Source organism: Triticum dicoccoides, chromosome 6B (genome assembly GCF_002162155.2).
Source record: "Triticum dicoccoides isolate Atlit2015 ecotype Zavitan chromosome 6B, WEW_v2.0, whole genome shotgun sequence".
NCBI classification, from domain to species: domain Eukaryota; kingdom Viridiplantae; phylum Streptophyta; class Magnoliopsida; order Poales; family Poaceae; genus Triticum; species Triticum dicoccoides.
Window position 1 is genome coordinate 475,237,303 of NC_041391.1, and position 6,748 is coordinate 475,244,050.

Sequence of the window (6,748 nt, forward strand, 5' to 3'; positions counted from 1 at the left end):
GAGGGGACCTTCCTTTCCTTTGTTGAGAAAAAGAAAGAAGAGAAAATAAAGATATGGAGCCTTTCGGCTCGTTATTGCTTACCGGGGGTAGGTGCTGCACAAAGTGTCAGATAACGCATGCAAGAAAGATTATAATGCATGAAATTGACAAGATGTGCGGAGCACATGAGCTTTACTTATGCATGGGATCTGCGCCCGGCTTTGTACAAAGGATTACATGCAACATCGGCAAGACTTGTACAAAAGGTGGTTGCCAGAACGGGTTCCGGCAACCACGCCCTACGGGTAAAACTTGCGAAGATGCTCAATGTTCCAGGAGTTGCTCACCGGAGTGCCATCTTCGGTCTCAAGGCGGACAGCGCCAGGCCTAGTGACTCGTTTCACCCGGTAAGGGCCTTCCCACTTCGGCGTCAACTTGTTGGAATTCTTGGCGGACTGAACGCGCCGAAGAACAAGGTCGCCTTCCTCGAAACTTCTGGCTTTAACTTTGCGGCTATGGTAGTGGCGCAAAGCTTGCTGGTATCGAGCAGCTCGTACAGCAGCCTGAAGACGGTCCTCCTCAAGGAGCAGCGCGTCATCTTGTCGCAGCTTCTCTTGCTCGAGCTCATCATAAGCGAGCACTCGAGGTGATCCATATACGAGTTCCGTGGGGAGAACTGCCTCTGCTCCATAGACTAGAGCGAAAGGTGTCTGGCCTGTGGATCGATTTGGCGTCGTCCTGATCGACCAAAGAACCACCAGCAGCTCCTCGATCCAGTTCCTTCCGCACTTGCGCAGCCTGTCGAAAGTCCTGGTCTTGAGCCCGCGCAGCACTTCAGCATTTTCCCTCTCCGCTTGACTGTTGCTTCTCGGATGAGCAACAGAAGCGAAGCAGACCCTGGCGCCAAGATCTTGGACGTACTGCATGAAGGTGCGGCTCATGAATTGCGTGCTGTTGTCGGTGATGATCCTGTTAGGGATCCTAAAACGGCAAACAATCGACCTGAAGAACTTGACTGCTGACTGTGCCGTCACCTTCCTCACTGGTTCCACTTCCGGCCACTTTGTGAACTTGTCGATTGCAACGTACAAGTACTCAAAGCCCCCGACAGCTCGGGGAAAGGGGCCGAGGATATCGAGCCCCCAGACCGAAAATGGCCAGGATAAAGGGATCGTCTGGAGAGCTTGAGCTGGCTGGTGTATCTGCTTGGAATGGAACTGGCACGCTTCACACTTGGTTACCTGTGGAGTTGCATCCTGGAGGGCTGTCGGCCAAAAGAAACCTTGCAGAAATGCTTTGCCGGCAAGTGCTCTTGCGCCAATGTGGTGACCACATATGCCTCCATGTATCTCTGCCAACAGCTTTTGTCCGTCTTCCGGTGAATACACTTCAATTTCACACCGTTGAGTCTTCTTCTGTATAGTGTGTTGTCGACAAACTGGTACATACTTGACTGTCGGGCTACTCTTTCCGCTTCTTCTTGCTCTTCGGGAAGTTCTCCTGTCTGAAGGAAATAGACAATCTGCTGTGCCCATGCTGGAGCTTGTGGCTCGACAACAAGGACTAAAGGTATATCTGCTGCTGCGGGAACATCCGCTTCTACGGCAAGAACTTGTGGCTCTGCTGGAGCTTGATGTTCCCCGGCAAGCTTGCCGGAGCAAAACTTGTCGGGAGCGTCTGCTTCAACGGAACAAACCCTAAGGTTTGCCGGAGCAGACTGCTCCTCAGCACTCGTGGTGTTGATCCTGAGGAACTTCTTGGCGGCGGCTTTGGGAAGCTCTGCCGGAAAATAGTCACCAGAAAACAACTTCCTCTTCTTGCTCTGTCTAGTTGATGGTGTTACGGATGGTTGAGTCAGCTTGAGCACAAAGATCCCTGGTTCCACAGGTAACTTAAGTGCGGCGCACTTTGACAGGCCGTCAGCAATGTCGTTCTGAGCTCTTGGAACATGCTCCATCTGCTGGCCATCAAAGTGCTCTTCTAGCTTTCTCACTTCATCAACGTAAGCTTCCATCAACGGACTCTGATAGCTCTTGTTCACTTGGCGGACGACAAGCTGTGAGTCACCCCTGACAATGAGCTTCTTGATCCCAAGGTCTGCTGCGATCCTGAGGCCGGCAAGCAAACCTTCATACTCTGCAGTATTGTTCATTGCTTGTTCCATGGGAAAGTGCATCTGGACTACGTACTTGAGATGCTCTCCGGTGGGTGCGACAAGTAGCACGCCAGCACCGGCGCCTTGCAGCGAGAAGGCACCATCAAAGTACATCAGCCACTCTTTGCTTGCTTCCTTGACGGGGATGCTCGTCTCTGGAATTTCTTCATCTAGTGTTGGCGTCCACTCTGCTATGAACTCTGCCAATGCTCTGCTTTGGATAGTTGTAGTGCTCTCAAACTTGAGGCCAAAGCTTGACAGTTCTAGTGCCCACTCGACAATCCTGCCTGTTGCTTCTGGATTTTGCAGTATCCTCTTCAACGGAAAGCGAGTGACAACTGTGATCTCATGTGCTTGGAAGTAATGGCGCAGCTTTCTCGAGGCCATGAGGAGGCCGAAAAGCAATTTCTGCACACCAGAGTACCTTGACCTAGCCCCTTGCAGAAGGGAACTGACAAAGTAAACTGGGCGCTGCACCATTCTCTTCTGCATCTTCTCATGCTCCTGCGCAGATCCATCCTTGTCGGGACCAGAGCTTGCCGGTGAAGTCCTCTGCTTGTCGCCGGATGTATCTGCCGTGGTTGCTGGCTCATCATCCGCCTCCCTCTCCGCTACTAATGCAGCACTAACCACTTGATTTGTTGCCGCTATATATAGCAGCAACTTCTCTTGTGGCTTAGGTGCGACAAGTGTTGGAGTGGAGGACAGGTATCTCTTCAAGTCCTGCAGCGCAGCCTCCGCTTCCGGAGTCCATTTCATTGGACCTGCCTTTTTCAAAATTTTCAAAAATGGCAGGGCGCGCTCAGCAGACCTAGAGATAAACCTGCTGAGAGCAGCTACACAACCGGTAAGTCTTCGTACATCCTTGACGCGCTTCGGTGCTTCTATCTGCTCGATGGCCATGATCTTGTCGGAATTGGCCTCAATTCCGCGTTGAGATACAAAGAACCCGAGAAGCTTGCCGGAGGGGACTCCAAACACGCACTTCTCGGGGTTAAGCTTGAGGTTGATCTTGCGCAGATTTGCAAAGGTTTCGTCTAAATCTTGAATTAGGGTCGCCTTGTCCTTGCTCTTGACCACTATGTCATCCATGTAGGCTTCCACATTTCTGTGCATTTGTGGTTCAAAAGCGTCATGGACTACCCTTGCAAATGTTGAACCAGCATTCTTCAAACCGAAAGGCATCCGTACGAAACAGTATGTGCCACATGGGGTAATGAATGCGGTCTTCTCCTCATCCTCTTCTGCCATGAAGATCTGATGATATCCTGAGTATGCATCAAGAAATGAAAGCAAGTCACATCCAGCCGTGGAGTCAGCAATCTGGTCGATGCGCGGCAAGGGAAATGGGTCTTTGGGACAAGCTTTATTAACATCGGTAAAGTCAATACAAAGCCTCCATTTCCTGTTTGCCTTACGCATGACTACAGGATTGGCCAACCACGTAGGATGGAGCACTCCTCTGACAAGGCCTGCTGCTTCCAATTTCTTGATCTCTTCTGCAATGAATTCTTGGCGCTCCAATGCCTGTTTCTTGACTTTCTGCTTGACGGGCCGCGCATGAGGACAGACAGCAAGATGGTGCTCGATTACTTTCCTGGGAACACCGGGGATGTCAGACGGTTGCCATGCAAACACGTCGACGTTCGCCCGCAAGAAAGCAATGAGCGCGCTTTCCTATTTAGGGTCGAGAGTGGCACTGATGGTGAAGGTACCACCAGTGCCGTCCTCCTTGGCGGACACCTTCTTGGTCTCTGGTGGAGCCACCATTGTCTTCTTACACTTGCCGGTGGAGCTCGATGGTGCGTCCTCGACGGTAGTGCAGCACTCCGAAGAGGTGCGCTTGCCGGAGTGGGCATCAGAGCTCTTGCCGGACTTGGTCTTCTTCTTCCCCCCGGGAGCTTCAGCGGCAAGTGAGTTGCGATCTGTTGCGGCTGCTGCTTCCCGGTAAATCTTGTTGGCGCAGATAAGGGCATCCTTCTTGTCGCCAGGGACAGAGATGACACTTATCGGGCCTGGTATCTTCAGTACGTTGTATGCATAGTGAGAGGCTGCCATGAACTTGGCTAGTGCTGGACGGCCAAGTATCCCATTGTAAGGCAATGGAAAGTCAGCAACGTCAAAAGTGACCCTCTCAGTCCTGAAGTTTAACTCGCTGCCAAATGTTACCGGCAACGTGATCTTTCCCTTCGGCTTGCTCCTTCCCGGATTGATTCCTTGGAACGTGTCGGTCTCTTCGAGCTCGCTATCAGGGATCTGGAGTTTCTGGAGTACCGCGAAGGAGATCAAGTTCAAGCCGGCCCCGCCGTCAACTAGCATCTTGGTGACCTTGAGGTTGCGGATACTTGGTGAAACCAACATCGGCAAGCACCCGACCGCAGTTATGCGATCAGGGTGGTCCTCAATATCAAAGATGATAGGCGTGCTGGACCATTTCAGAGGCCTGCGTGACTCGACGGGTGGTTCTGCCGCATTGACTTCCCGCACCCACTGCTTGAGCTAGCGGTGTGAAGTATGCAGAGAAGCACCACCGTCAACGCACAGGACCTCTGTGGCTTTCTGGAACTCCTGCTCGTCGGTCTCATCTTCATCCATATCTTCATCGTCGTCGTAATCTTCATCCTTGTCACGGCCGCGGGGAGGTCTGTCTCCTTGTCGCTGCTTGGCCTTGCCGCGGCGTCCTCCTCGGCCGGGACGTTTCTTGCTGGCTCCCCCAGCACCTTCCTGGGCCTTCTCCTTGTCACGCCGCTCGTATTCAGTCTTTTGCTATTCTACAAGCAGCTCGACCTTCTTGCAGCTCTGGAGGTCATGGCCCTTGGTGCGGTGGATCTTGCAATATTGCTTGTTGGTGCTGTCCTGCTTGTCGGCGACTGCCACAGCTGCGGCAACCTCCTTGCCGGAGCTACCAGCTTCGGCTTTCTTGCCAGACTGCTCAACAACTAGCACATCTTTGCCTTTCTTCTTCCTATTGTTCCGCCGCCGGTTCTTTCTTGCCGGGGCAGTGTCCTCACTATCAGATCCTCCTGCTCCTGTGTTCTCTCCGGGGAGTTTCCTCCCTTCTCGGCATGTGCACACTTGTCGGCCAGGGCATATAGCTCACTAACATCTCTGATCTTGCACATCACCATCTCCTCCCGCATCTGGCGGTTCCGCATGTTCTGATGGAACGCGCTGATTACCGCGGCAGGGTGGACATCTGGGATGTTGTGTTGTACGCGGCTGAATCTTTGAATGTACTTGCGCAGGGGCTCTCCTTCCTTCTGGCCGAGCAGATGAAGATCGCTCTCTTGGTCATGAGGCTTGTGGCCGCCTGTAAAGGCGCCGACAAACTGATGGCACAGATCAGCCTAGGAGGATATGGAGTTGTCCGGCAAGTGCATGAGCCAGGATCTGACATTGGGCTTGAGCACCAGCGGGAAGTAGTTGGCAAGGATCTTGTCGTCCCGTCCTCCGGCAGCATGCACCGTGATGGTGTAGATGCTGAGGAACTCCGACGGATGCGTCTTGCCGTCATACTTCTCTGGTACATCTGGCTTGAAATTCTTCGTGCTGGGCCACTGGACCTGCCGCAGCTCACGAGTGAACGCAGGGCAACCTCGCATACGGCAAGTCGCCTGGTTCCCCTGGCGCATGCATGTCAACAGAGGACCCAGCGCACTTGTCGGATTGACGTCGCGCTTCTCTTCGGCGCTCGATGCGAATACGAGTGTCTTCTTGCTGTCGTTCGTGGAGAACTTGGCGCTGATCACGGCGAGCTCGTGGATCTGACGATGCAGTGGAGTCGCTGTCGAGGTGGATCCGACGAGTCGGCGATCTTGGCCTTCGGCATGGAGAGTGCATGGTGGTTGCACCCCCACCGGTTTCGTCGCCACCGGCTCGTGCCTGGCAGTCCTGCCGCGGCCGCAATGCACTTGGCTGCCGCGGAGTGTCGCCGTTGGCAAAGCCGATGAGACTTTGAATGGTGACCCTCCATTGGTCGATCTTGTCTTCTGCTGGAGGGTAATCCAGGAGGAGTTGAGCTCGCGCCAAAGCTTCTGCTGGAGTGGTGGGTGGCAGTGGCGAACGGTGCGAGGAGCGGGATATGCTCGGACTTCTAACTATGTTAGAAGGAGCAGTATCCCGGCCAGGCGACCGTGTCTCGCTTGTGCCAGCACGTTGGCATGCATGCTGGTCTTGAGCACCCCGAGATCCACCAGCTCGATCTTGTCCCAACGAACGTATGGTACTGCGAATACCATGACGTTGTCGGTCCTGCGCCTCCTGAGATGGGCGCGGGACATGTACGGACGCCAAGGTCTGTGCATCCTTGTCCTTGGACCTGGCAGCATCGTGAGCTTCCTCGTCGACGTCCGTTCTTCCGCCGGCGCCTACTCCACCACCCGTTTGCTCCGGCGGTGGTGGAAGTGACGTGGATGGAGCAGCTGCCGCCGAAGTCTTCTTCTTCGGTGGCATGTCGATCAAGAAAATGAAGATCTAGCTCGTGTGAATGCCGGATCAGGTTCACGCAATCTCGACGCCCCCTACCTGGCGCGCCATAGATGTCGGGGAAACTGATCCACGAGCACCTATGGGGCCGGCGGACCGGGCCCCTTTCGGTTCGGCGGGGGGCGGAG